Below are 14,469 nucleotides of genomic sequence, written 5' to 3'. Positions count from 1 at the left end.
AGAATAGACTACACTGTATAGCACAGGGAAATATACACAAAATGTTATGATAACTCACAGAGAAAAAAATGTGACAATGAGTGTGTATATGTCCATGAATAACTGAAAAATTGTGCTGAACACTGGAATTTGACACAACATTGTAAAATGATTATAAATCAATAAAAAATGTTAAAAAAAGAATCAAATAGGTACAAAAAAATCTAGGTTTTCAAAATAGGTAAATGAGGAGGTTACTCACACAAATAAATGTTTCTTGCTTCTCAAAGTGATTGAGTATATTTTCTCTTAGAGTAGCAAATCACAGTAATTTAACATGAAATATGATTTGATTTACCAGAATGTAATTTTCAAGAAATTTCAAAGAATTTTCTTTGAGTAAAGAAGGGTAGACTAATACTAATAATATGTGTAAGAATGAATACTACTTAGGATTAGCAATAACTTCATAAACTCTGTGGTTGGAATGGTCCTTAAGGATATATAGTACATCTACTCAGCTAATGCCTGGACCCCCTCTTATATACCCCCAAAAGGTCATCCAAGTTACACTTGACATTATTTCCTCAACAAGTAACAGTTGTCATGGTTCAGATAAACATAGTCTTAATTTATCATAATAATATGGCTAATTGCATTATAATTGTCTATTATTGAGATAGAAATTTACTAGTGGTATGAAAATAATCAGATTTGAACTACAAGAGTCCTCATTTGCATCAAGTAGTTTTAATTGGGGGATGACAGGGTAGGGGACTGGCTGAATTGATGAAACTGATGAAAGAGATCTTGAGAGATGAGGGGCCTAACGTCTCACTTTAGATAGGTAAGGACCTTGATGCCAGTTTTACAGATACTCTGCCCTCCACTGGTAAGTATGATGCCCAAGGTCATGGAGCTGGGTAGGATCTTGAATTCAGAGCACCCTCCCTTAAGTCAGTGTTGCTTAGATGAACTTCTAATGAGCAAAAAGTGTGAAGACAGAGGCTTCCTGTGGGGTGAGAGTGCACTTTAGAGTGTCCTGCGACTTGGCGTTATTCTGAAGTCTCTACTCCATAAGGGGAAATGGAGCTGATCATTTCTCAACATTGGTCCGGTATTGAAACATGTTGGATTAGGTTTAGAGATTGCCAGGGTTCATTCTCATTTCTAGGGAAGGAAAGGAAAGGCCTTCAGGTACACCTGTAAATCCTGCCTTTTACAATAACCTGATGTAATGAAGAAATTAAAAATAGCCAATGCCATTTTTACTGGATACAATTAGCTGATCAAATGTGTCAGTTTGGGAGACTCAGCTGATTGAATTGAAGCTAGCATCCTGTTCGGCAAAATAAAAATGTGGTTAATATAACTCATTCTTTTCTTCCATTTTATATGTATTATTATGGCTTTCACCATTTCTGGTAATGAATCCTCTCAAGCTCCCATTCTGACTTGCTGAAGGCAGGCCCAGTTTTGGAGATGGAACTTAGGTAGCAGATCATGTGATAATTCTCAGCAACCAGGCTGTTGATGATACCTGGCCTGGCTGCCTTAAAATTTCTGGGGCAGATTGCTAGGCTGCCCTCTGGAGATTCTAGCCCTGTGGAACAGACTGGTATTTTTAACAAGCTCCCCAGATAATTCTGAAACTCCTCTAGATTTGGGGGCTAATGATCAAAGATTATGTTTCCAAGGACTTGAAATTCCAAGTATAATTTTTTCCCCAGCCTTTTAAGAATCCTCTAAAAAAAGTAAATGTTCTGGCGAAGTTAATACTTAGGGGCCTTTCATCTTGTAGGGGAGAGCTGTGGGGCTGGTGGGTGGGGCTGCAAAGAGACAGTCAGGGTAGAAGGAGGCAGAAGATGATGGGGGGAGGCCTGAGGACTCAGGAATCAAAAGGTCTTGGGGGAAGAATCAAAGACAAACTTGGCCCATTTGACAGACATGTTCAGGGTCAGCTCTGGATGAGTGAACACAGCTTGTAACCTTTGCTGTCCTGCTTCCTTTGAGATGAAGGTGATAATAGTAAGTGGGACAGAGGGTTGTTAACTTTCAAGAATTTATATGGCATTGTGATTTTTATCCTCTTCTCAACCTAAGAAACAAAATGAAATTGAACAGTTAAGCAAACTAACCAGCAAGTCTGAGTACTGAACGCAGTCTTTGAGAACTTCTACTAGAATTTATTAAATATGAAAATATCTGACTCCACTGTGAGGAGGCCACTTTTGCAATTTGATAATGGAAAGTTGAATGTTGTAGTTAGTGAGTATCATATTTTTAACATTGAAGACTGTAAATATACAATAATTGAGCATGTGGTATAGCCCTAAAGGAAACAGTCTCACAGCATGTGGGAAAGTGGGAAAGTGGAGTATTGATGAAATCAAGAAGTTCCTTGATGCCAGGACCTGGGGGCTGGGCCCCAGGCTGAGGCTGTGAACAGGGACAAGACACCAGCGCTCCCCCTCCCCGGTGTGAGGCCAGCAGCCAAAATGTCTAACAATGAGCAGTTTTGTTAACTGAAAAATATTCTCATTTTAAAAGATATACTGATGCTTCTTGCTCAAGAATTGGAAAGAAAAAAGACCTCAATTTATTCAAGGATTTGAACAATTTTTAGGTTGTCTGAGATTTCTTCCCAAGCTTAAGGCATTCGCTTCTCCTTGAATTGTGCCTTGTTCCTTTTTCTTAAGACTATGACACGTTAGACTGTGATTTACTCATCTCTTTAATTAGATGTAGTGATTAGAATCCCCTTTATCTTACTCTGCAGTTTTCCTTTATGGGGAATTATGAAAGAATAATAGGTAAAAAGTTCAGAATGGGGGAAGAATAAACAGAATGCTGAATGGTAAAAGGAGACAGAATGCTGAATGGATAATAAAATATTTAGTGCTTTTCAATTAACTGTTCTCACGATTAGTACACTAGTATATTATATCATAAAAATCATGTCTATTAATTTTTTGCAGCCATTATCTTGACTGTGATTTACTCCCCTCAAATCATTAACAATGCCATTAAAAAGGTGGATGGAGATGAACGTCCTGGAGAGAGTTCAGGGATGTAATAGGATTATTGTTCAGGGTCACAGAGAGATTGAAGACCAGTGAGAGGAGGACAGGGGATTTGAGAGTGTGGTGCTCGGTGAGAAGAGAAAATAGAAGAGGAAGGCATATAGCCTTGGGTTTGAGAGAGAAGTCGGTCACTTGGTGCTAGGGTTGGGGGAGAGTGCCTTAGATGAGGCAATGCTGCCTTAACCGTGGAAGACAGGGGTTGTGGAAAACCCAGTGACTTGGAAAGCATGGGTTTTCCTCACAGTGGAATTTCATGTGCATAGGGAGAAGATAAAATATGTGTGTTTGTAAGGGTCCCCAGGGTCCTATTGGAAGCAATGAAGCATCCCTGTTCCAGGTTATGCTGGCAGCTTGAGGGCAGCATTTCCATACAGCCAAAGAAAGGGCTGTGACTCTTCATAAATAGTTCTCTCCTTGAGAAAATGAGATAAGCTGTATCACCAGAAAAGTGTTAATCAAGTAGACCAGCGAAACCCGAGCTCTATAGTGTGGTACTGCAGCCGTGCATTTTGAATTTACTCGTGGAAATCCCTTTCCTTTGTATTATTTACCTGTTTGGGTGTCTACCTTCAAGTAATCAGTTAATCAGTATTCAATTCATCAATCTGTTATTGGTTCTGCATCATTAGAGTCTTGAAATATCCTTTGGCTATATTTAGACAGAGGAATTTTATTACTATGAAAAAAACAATGCCTAGAAGATTTTTTTTAATACTATTTTTTAGTTTTTTTCCTCTTCTCTCTGGTACCTGGGACAACCATAGAGCCTTAGTGAATATGAAATCTATTTTAATGCAAGGTCTGTAATTCTGATTTTCTATCTGGGCTGCTCAGAGTGCACACTGGAGATGGACCAGTAAATCCCCTTTATATTTATATTGTGCAAGTCACTGGTGAAGCCAGAGTGAAAATCCTCTTGTTTTAAAATTTTAAATGGGTCTTTTCCAAGTAAAGTTTGGCCGCAAGACCTATCCTCATAAAACAAGTTAATCTGTTACAATTTCATAAGCAGGAAATTGGGACTCACTAATCAATCAGACAGCATTTTTAGCAGCTTAGTATACTTATGAGTTAATACCATTTTTAAGTTGTTCATTATAACCACAAAGCATAACATTTCTCTTTACTCTAATAGCAGCTGTGGAAGTTAGCATAGCTGCTCATAGCCTGATCTTGAAAGACTAGACCAAAACCTCAAGAAATCTTTTTCAAAAGTTTTGGTAACAGTGTTTTGTAATCCAGAGTTCAGATGTTATGTTTTTCTTGATTACTGTTTTCCTAATTCCCATTATGAGATTATATATACCTATAATACAATTATATATGTATATAAATATATTTATATATAATTTAATATAATATATTTATATTAAAATAATATATAAACACATTATAACATTTAAATAATATGTAGAATATATATAATTTATATAATTACATAAATTTATATAAAGTAATATATAAAATAATATAATTTTAAATATACAATCACATATTAATATAATAATACATAAATAAAATACATTTTAATATATAAATTTATATATATAAAATTACTCTGACAGTCATTTAAACGGATAGATGGACAATGGTCCAAACCACACATGGCCATCACTTTCACGATCACTTCTCATTGCTCCATGTAAATCAAATCATGACCATTTTTCAGTCTTTAGAATCTATAATGAATGGCTTTGCTGTGTTCAGTTCTATTCATTCGTGTAACTCTTGAGTCACAAGTGGTAGTGGAATCAAAGTCCTTCTTTTGGTCACCATGCTTCTAATGGTTGGAGCTCCTTTTCCAAATGTGGAGAAATCTCTTTAATGGAGAACTCAGTAGGCTGGCACTAGCTTTACAAATTACAAGGAATCTGTTTACAAGAATGTTTCTTTCAGGACAGGAACTCTGGAAAGAGCATACATCCTGCAACAGGAGAATCATAGAGTTCCACTGAGTCTGGCAAAAGGCAGCCCACAAGACTTCCCCAAAGCCCTGGACTTTTCATTCTATGGTCACAAACTTTTCCACAAAGTTGGCAGCAACCCCCTCTGCTTTCGTTTTCTCAGTGGGCATGCTAGGCCAGTGGTTCTCAGCTTTGGTTGTGTGTCATGGTTTTCAAACTACAAATTCTTAAGCCCTACCCATGGAAATTCTGATCTAGTCTTTTTGGGGTGGGATTTGGGCACTAGTATTTGTTTTTTAAAGCTTCACAAGTGGTGATTCCAGTTTCCAAGAGCAGAATTAAGAATTATTGCCCTAGATTGTTTGAAAGAAAGGCTAATATTAGCTTATTTGCACATACAACAGGTGACTTAAAATTTTTGAAGACTCACCAAGGAGTGATGTCTCCTCATAGAGTATCAAATGCTCTCCTTCCAGCAGCACTACTTATTTATGAATAAGGTGGATAAACCTTCTGCCTAACTCTGGTGTCCTTCCTACGTCATAACAATAAAAATAGCTGCCCTTTCCCTAAGGAACCACCCTCTTCTAGGCTGGAGGTGTGCAGAGCATCCCATTGCCCACTGGTCGAACTCTCACTTCCATTGTCAGAAGGACTCCAGATAATTGAATCCTGGTTGTTAAGCCCATCTCAGATGAATGGGATGCTCAGCAGCTCTTAGGCATGTTGATCCTGCCTTCCCCATGGCTGGCAGAGGTCAAGCTCATGATCCTTACTCTTAAAAAGCATGGTCATATTCTTTGAGCCAGGTCTAGCCTGGGACCAGTTGGTAGACATTATCCTGAGACAGGGAATAACTCACTTGAATAATATACCAAATGCTATTTGATATCTCTACAGAAGTGTTTCTCAAAGGCAACTATTGACATTTTAGATTGGATAACTTTTTGTTGTGAGGGCTGTCCTGTGCACTGTAGGATGTTTAGCAACATCACTGGCCTATCCACCCTAGATGCCAGTAGCAACCTTCTCACCCAAGTCACAACAGTCACAAATGTCTCTAGACATTGCTAAAATGTCCCCTGTAGGGTAAATCACTCCCAGTTGAGAAACACTGTTCGAATTAATCATTATGAATCATAGCAGGTATCAATGGTAGCTCACATTGCATTCCATCCCCTTGATACTATTTTTAGAATGGGGCACCTTTCATCAGATTTACTGGAGTTCTGCTTAGATGTTGTCCTAGGTCTGTTTACCTAGGAAACAGACTCTGAGATGGAGATTAGCCCAGAGGAGGTTTATTGAGGGATGTTCCTTGGACACCTGTTGGGAATGAGGGAAGAGGTTTGGGTAGAGGCAGACATTGCACTGCTGGACAATTGACACTGGGCCTCAGCTAATCCCGTAGGGGGCTTTGGAACTGGGATGATCTTTCAGAATTGTCCAAATTGACGTAATCAGACCTTTGAACCCTCTGTAGTAGCCAGGCTGCCCCCTCCCTCTCTGCTTCCAGGGTTGGTGGTGGGAGGGAGTAACCTCAGGGCAATTCCTGCAGAGGGGCTTGTCTGTGAGCTGGTCAGGGGCCAAAACTCCAGACAGCAGGGTGAATGAGTCTTCATCCTGAAGGGTGATCTGAGCAGTGCACCATAAGTTAAAAGAAAACAGGTTTAATGCATTTCACTGATGCTCTATGGCTAAGAATATGAGAATATAAGAGGAAGTGTAGTCTGGGTGGTAAGTGGACTGCGCTGGAGACCTGTGTTGGGTGACACCTGCCTAAAGCATCCATATCAGGCTTTCCTAATGCAAAATATGCTCTTCTGGTTTCCTACAGTGAATGATCTGGTCTTTGTCTTCCCTAATCTATCTCAGAGCCAGAAATTACATTAGCTAAAGTACATTGAATGGTATTGAAAGAACACGATCCCCCCAGAAAGACAGATAGTGCAACGGGGTGACCTATGATGGATGATCCCTGACATTGTTTAGGCAAAATGCCACCTATCACCATTATGGGTCAAGAGTACGTAATAAGAAGATTGCTTATCGCAGCAGACTGTGGGAGCATTGCTGGGCAGATTCCTACGGCTGCAGAGACCTTGGATGCAGCATATTTAATGTTTAGAAGCAGCATGTTAGCAACAGCTAAACATTGCCTTAGAGTGTGCAGCTGCATGCTTAGAAAGTTATATTGGTTGAAATGATGGGTCACATTTTATGCTGGCTATGCATCATTCATGATGCCAGGGAGGCTCAGAGGCCCACAGTTAGCTCTTGAGAGAGAAAGAGAAGCAAGAAGAGAAGGGGAAAAGGGTGAAGAGGATGAGAAAAAAAGAGGAGGGAGAAGAGATTAGGGGAGAAGGTAATAAAGATGATACTGGAGTGAGTGTTCTTTCTCCTACAAGTTCTAGGATAAAGTGCCAGTTTCGCTGGCATAAGGCTTATACATCTAGAAGTATTTTATACTGTTTCACTTGACATGAAATGGTTTTTATTATGAGTTTGTTCATAGTATTTGCTCTTTCTTTCTTAATTCACTACCAGACAGATACACACACACCCCTTATGACAATAACAACAAACCCTACAAAATGTTCTGTTCTTTCCTTTTCCATTTTACTGTTCCCAGTAGTGTTTTATTCTTCTGGATGGTTTCTAACTTGCTGTTTGGAACAACCCTGTGCTTAGCAGTGGCTACATAATTATATTATAGAAGGGTCTTTGGAATAGCTGTCTGATTGGACTCGGGAAAGCAGGGAAATTGTCTCGAGGCAGCATTTGCGTAGCAAGCACACTATTATATGTACTTCTTGGGGTCACATGGGAGGAAAATTACAGAAATTACGGAGGACTTGTCAGTCCCAAGCCACCCTTGGGATGGCCATGCCTGTGATATGAGAAGAATGAGTGATATTATTTTTACAGAAATTGAGAATTGAACCAAGTTGCTTATTACCAAGGCATCTGCAGGATGTTGTTTACCAGAAGCCACCAGTCTCTTCCCAACCACCTGAAAACACTTGTCTGGAGCCTACTATCTGCCATAGCCAGTCCCAGTGATGGAATTACTGCTGCCATTTCTGCCAACATTACATTCTGTTCTGCCCTCCCTAGGGACAGAGCCCCAGACTCACTGCCTTTCCCTGAGAGGTGGGTGCTCTTTTGGGCAGCTTGCCTGGTATGTGACATGAGTCTTTCAGCCTGGTGAGGAAGGAGAAAGGAGGGACTGGAGATGGCATGTACAGATGGGTAGTCTGTGGGGAGCAGAGTTCAGCAATTTAGATCTCAGCTCTGCTGTGTGGGCTTTGGTGAGTGCTTCTCATTTTATCAAACAGCACTCCACCTCCATCTCCACAGCCTCCCACAGCCATCTTTCTGAGCAGTGTGGGAAGACAAAAACAGCTGTGCATGTTAGCGGCTTCAGCTGTTCCCACAGCAGCACTACACTGCAGTATCCCAGGAGTCATCAAATACATAGGAAGAGGTTGTAGACCTTTGTATTAGGGCCAGAAATGCCATGTGCTCAGGTTTGGATTCCACTGGGTTCTTGTTAATGTTCGCAGAAAATGATGAGAAAAAGAAAATGGCTCTTTTATCAAATTGTGTGGTACTATCAGATCAACTGTGTCTTTATGCTCACTCGAAAGTTATAGCTTTCCATTTTCTTGTTAGAGAAAATAACTAAACAAGGACAATACTGGAATAAGAGTCTATCTGTCCCAAATGAAAAACACTTTAGAATATTTATTTCTCATTATAATCTATTCATTAAATGTCGTAGCCTGGCCCTCTGGGGAGAGTCACACACTCCAACCCATACTGGAGATGAGATTGTGTATTTAGAGTCAGCCTTGGCTGATAAATGTGGAAAACTATAAGCTGCCTGAAAATTCCCTGGTGACTGGATGCTGGAAAATGCAGCTGGGGATGTTGAGAAGCATGTGGTATTACAGCAAAGTGTGGTCTAAATTTCCACTAAATATTTCCTTTCAGATAGATAACTTCTTTTAGGGGAGAGATATATAGCTCTTGTAGTCAGGGGTTAGAATATCCACTTTGGGTAAAATTTGTTCTCAAGGTAAAGTTTTTTTTTTTTTCCTTAAAAGCTAAAATGGCTTTAGAGTTTTGTCTTTTCTGTATGACTAGAGAGCCAGTTTTTAGAGATCTGCATTGTAGCTTAATATTATGTCATTGGTTCAGTGTCAGCCAATGGGAAGATTAAGTGGATTTCCATAATGGCCATCTTTGGTCGAGTCCTAGTCAACATTTCCTTCATCATTGAGATGATGGAATAGGAATCTGCTCATTAATTTTGCCAATGAAAACAACTGGGTGGGGTGGCTTGTGTCTTGAAGAGCTAGTCCTGAACTATATATATAAAAAAAGAAGAAATGGGTGACTGAAAAATATAGAAATTTAGAGGGTGACTACCAAGTAATATTAGGGAGAACTGCCAAACTGCACAGCACAAAAGAGTACCTGATTCCTGCAGCAGAGATATTGTAGAAAATGACCTGAAGGACATAACAGGCCTAACTATAGCAAATGGAAAATCAAGATGTATGTCTTGGAATAACTAGATCAGCGTCTACATTTCCAGAGCTAGGTCTTTTGACTGTTGCCTGGTTATGAAGCATTACTTTTCACTGGGAATAGTGAAAACGGATCCCTTTACAATTCTGGTTACAATTCTGGTGGAGGGCTGGTGTTGACTTGAGGAAATTCAGATTGCAAAGAGCACTGGTGTAATGATTTCAGTGGAAGAAAGGACCTCACTGGGTATATGGATTTAGAGTTGGGAATCTGTCAACACTCTCAATCAAGTCAAAAGTTTCAGATCCTGGTTCAGACTTTGACTCTAATTAGCTGAGTGACCTTGAACAGGTCCTCTAACATCTTGGGTCCTCTGTTTCTTATCCTGGAAATATGAAGTTGGGTTAGTACTGTGATTCTCAATCTGTGTTCCTTGCGGAGTGATGGGAGACTGTGCTTTTTTCCAGTGCTTTAAAAGTCCTAAAGGAAGAGTATATTTCCTATTAAGGAGGTTGTATAGATTTTTATTTAATGAATTCAAGTGGTAGATGAAAACTATTAAAACATAAGTACACATAGGAAAAACAATAAAACTCTTTTTGCTGGTTAAAAGATAGGAAACATTTCAGTCTTTAAACTAAGATTTATGAGGACCTTGATTGCCAGGAGAACTGAGAAGCTCCCTCTGTACTGCATAGAGGGAGCTAGGGAAGCCTACTGCGCTTTGGTTGCAAGGTTAGAAAGAAGGCAGGAGTGTCACTACTCTTAGCTATGCCAGCCACTCTTCTAAATGCATTCATTCATTTAATCCTTAAAACCAACATAAAGTAGGTACTATCAACTTCCCACATTGAAGATGAGGAATCTGAAGCACAAAGGTGACACGTTAAACTAAGTGTTAGCATCTATTACTTATGATCCAGATTGTTCCCAGTGATATGTGGCCACTGATCCCACAGAAATGAGAGAGATAAAGAGAGCAAAAACAGGGCTTGTCCTCTTCAACCTTCTCCAAAGATGAAATTAAGGGCTCTGAACTAGAGGACCTGTGTTCCAGGTGAGCCTCTGGTACAAAATACCCATGTGACTTAGCATGAGTCATCCTACCTTTCTGAATCAGAACTTTTTCATCTGTAAAATATGGTGATATCCCTGCTTTGTTACATCACAGGATTACTGGGAAAACATGGAGTAATGAATCTGCAAGAACTTTGGAAGATGATTCAAACATGGGAGAATGAGGGGTGACCTTCTGCCTCAGTGGAGCTGCTCCCTATTGACATCTGTGATTCAGTTAACAAACAGTCATGGTGTGCTTGTGTGGGAGCAGAGCAAAATTTAGATAGGGTAACCCTTATCTCCTGTGTTGAGATGGGAAAGTGGCCAGTGGTTCTATTGCTCTGTTCTTTGCTCAGATATTATTGCTGTAAATTATATCTTTAGATGACAAAATGTCCCAAATTTGCTATAACCTAGCTTCTGGCCATTAGTTCATGGTCTTCATTGGTGAGTGTCTTCATCTTCTTGCTCCTACCCCCTTACCTCCCAGTGGTGTGTGTTGTCATTGCCCCTCAGCTCCAGGATCAAGTTGTGATCTGTGACTGATTTTATTCTATTCATATATCTCGCCCCTCCTTTCCAGAAAATTAAATCAAATACTTCAGGTGACCAACATCAAGAGCAGTGAAGAGTTCTTGGTGTCCCCTTTGGGAGGTAGGGTGGGCAGGGTCTTTTGCACAAGCAGTTTCCTTGTTTGTGTATAATCATCAGATGGGTACAGAGAGGCACAAGTTCATCCAACTAGTTGGATGCTGTTTCTGGTTGTGGGATAGGATGGGAAGTCAAGCAGTTTCTCATTCTTACACACTGAGAACATGGTCTCATTTCAAATGAAATGCCCTCAGCTTTCTGCTGTGATAAATTATACCCATATAATGTCACAATCTCTCAGGTCATAGGTAATGCAGTAATTAATGCCATTTCAGTATTGGAAACTCTGTGTTGAGCTTGGGATTCAGAAATCCCCTGCATGAAATACAAAACCTCATTAAGAGGTCTTTTTCTACACACTAGGCCAGGAATAACTGATATGTGCACCAGATCAGCACATTTAAGCTTGGCTGGAGAGGGGGCCAGATATGCTGTGATGTAAGGGCAAGATGTATGTACTGTACCTGAGCAGAAAGGTTTAGTTTTAAAAAGGGGAAGTCAAAATAAAAGCCAAAAAGATCCAGGGGCTCAGAACACAAGTGCCTTTAAAACAAATGTGAATATTAAAAGAAAGTTAAAAATTTAAAAATATGCCATTGAGTGATTTAAACAGAGTGCATGATAACTAGGTGGGCTGAGAAAGAGCTGAGAACACACATGAGTATTTCTTGTATTTAACCTTTATGTTCATCATAGCACCTTGTGATTTTTCCTTTAAATTATACTTTGTTGTAGATCTTAAATACTTAACATTTTCTTTCTTTGCTATTGTCTGTTAATATCTCTGGAACTTAGAGAAACATTCCATGTTATCTACACCTTCCAATATCTAAAGCATTACATATGTTTCTTCTTACGAAATTTTAAAAATTTGTAATTATTCCTATAGTTGCCATGTTTGTAGGGAGAAAATATGTTTTATGACAACTGTAAAGGTTTTGGATCTATTGAAAGACCCAGTTTTGAATCACGGTTCTGACACTTACAAGATATGGGACCTTGGGTAAGTTACTTCCCCTCTCCAAGCCTCTGTCTCTTCTTATATATGTATGTATGCCAACATTTGGGAGAAATTAACAATATAGTAGCTGTAAAAATACCTGCCACTTGGGCCAAGAGACATTGTTTCTCTCTAAGTCTGTTTTTCTTAGCTTCTTGAGGTCTGGAACCAAGTATTGTGTTTCCTATATTCCATCAGAGAATATTTATTGAATTCTCAAAAATACTATTGAATGAGAAAAATCTATTCTCTGTTAATACTAAAGACATAAAAATGTCACTTTCTTGCCTTTGTGACTTACTTTTATTCGGGGGCAGTTGATTATTCACCGTTGACAATTTTTGTCTTATAGCTTATGTTTCTCTTTTATTGCACACAAGTACTATCTGGTAGGTACCGCTATCACTGAGGATTAGTTCCTGGTCTAGTTATGAACTTCATTTAAATTTACCGTGACTTGTTATTTTGGCTCTAGCCAACTCCAAGCCATGGAAAATGAGTGATGCTTTATGTACATCCTTCAGCAAAACTGGTTTTTATAAAAATTACATTTTTGAGGGGGGGGAACTGAAGCAAAAACTGCCCAATGAATGCCTAAGATTGCACGGTGGGTTCCTGTGAATATCCTGTTCCATTTTCCCCAGGCTTCCTTGTTCTCAACAACCATTGTCTCTTGCCATTAACAATCTCTTTAAATGACATATGAGGACTGGGAGGAAAAAAAGGAACAGGACATGAAAATATCCTGAAGAAGTTTTAAAAAAGAATTAGGCAGGGCCAACAAGGAGGGCACTTTGCATCAAGCTTTTGAAAGTTCTCAGGAGAAGATGCACACCAGTGATCCTTGTGGATGAGGAATCACTTATAGAGCTAAGTGGGGTGCTGGGCAGCTCTAGGAACCCTCTGGGTAGTTACACAGTTGCTTTGGGTTCCAGTGCTAACACGGCCAGATCTCAGAGGGGTGTCCCTCCCACCTGGAGACCTGCCTTCTTCTTGATCAACTGGCATTTATCCTGCCCCAAGGAGCAGGCTCTGATTGGATAGGTTTGCCATTACACAACACACAGCTTTCCTACAGAGCACATACTTTTTTGGCCTCTCCAGTGTCTGCCACACCCTTTGGCTTGGGAATTATCCCTCCAGAAATGCAGATAGGGATGTGGGAGTCTGGCAGGTGTTGGAGCCAGGAGGAGGGAATAGTATGAACAGAGGCACAAATTGCTGCGTGGAGCATGATTAGGGGAGCAGCAAACAGTACATGTTGGCTAGAGAAGTGTTTCTCAGTTAGGGGGTCTCTGAACTTCTGAGGGGCTGTGAAGGTGTTATTAAGGCAGCTGAGTTCTCTTTATGCCTTATTATAATTTTAGTTTTATTTCAATAATAACCATAAAATAATGAACACAAGCACATTTGGGGCCATCAGTGTGGCCATCTTATCCATAATCTGTGCTGAGCGGAATATATCATATTCATGGTGCTGTGAGTTTAATTAGAACATCATGACTGGTCGTGCCAAGTTGATTTTATTTGAACTTTATTGGTTTTGTAAGCTTAGCTGTATTTAATTCATAAGTAATTTTTGATTTGTGGTTAAGAGCTAAAAGTATAGAGTTTTTTAAACCAAGTTTTTGTTGTTAAAATTGTGATAACATTGTAACAAAATGCTTAATTCAACACTGGGTATCTGAAAGAATATATTTCCTTTAAAAGGATTCCATATTTTACTAAAATTTGAGAAACAGTTGGCTAGAGTGAGAGTTGGCAAACTTTTTCTGTAAAGAGCCAGGTAGTAAATATTTTAGGATTTGCAGATCAAGAGGATATTATATTGGTGCTTATATAATAAAAGAGAAAGCAAATTTCCATAATTTTTTATTGATGAAATGCAAATAATAATAATATTTGAGTACTTTTTTTGTAATACAGGCCTACTAATGAGTGGAATGAAATTTCTTTTTTCAGAAGGATATTTCATTTAATTGAGGTTCAAAGTTAGTGATCCTTATCATCAAATGGATGGCAAACATTTGTCTTGTAAAATTCATTCTTAGCTTGCAGATTGTACAGAAACAGAAGATTTAACCTGTGGGCCAAATTTGTTGACATTTTGGTAAAGTATAAGGTATGTGTTGGGAGTGGAGCGATTTACCCAACCTCTCCACACCTGTTTTGTCTTCTGCACACTCTTCTATAAACTGGAAACATTAAAAGCAGCAATCTCTTTGGGCTGTTGTAAAGATTAAGTGTGATAATTCAT

General features: G+C 39.2%; 1 long non-coding RNA gene across 1 annotated transcript in view; it reads left to right on the top strand.

The window, feature by feature from the left end:
• LOC106730188 overlaps positions 1–14,469 on the top strand; it is a 187,763-nt gene that overhangs the window by 147,212 nt on the left and 26,082 nt on the right. The window lies entirely within an intron of this gene.

The sequence above is a fragment of the Camelus ferus genome, chromosome 5, assembly GCF_009834535.1.
Source record: "Camelus ferus isolate YT-003-E chromosome 5, BCGSAC_Cfer_1.0, whole genome shotgun sequence".
NCBI classification, from domain to species: Eukaryota; Metazoa; Chordata; class Mammalia; order Artiodactyla; family Camelidae; genus Camelus; species Camelus ferus.
The sequence above is the reverse complement of the archived record's forward strand: the minus strand, read 5'-3'. Positions and strand labels throughout refer to the sequence as shown.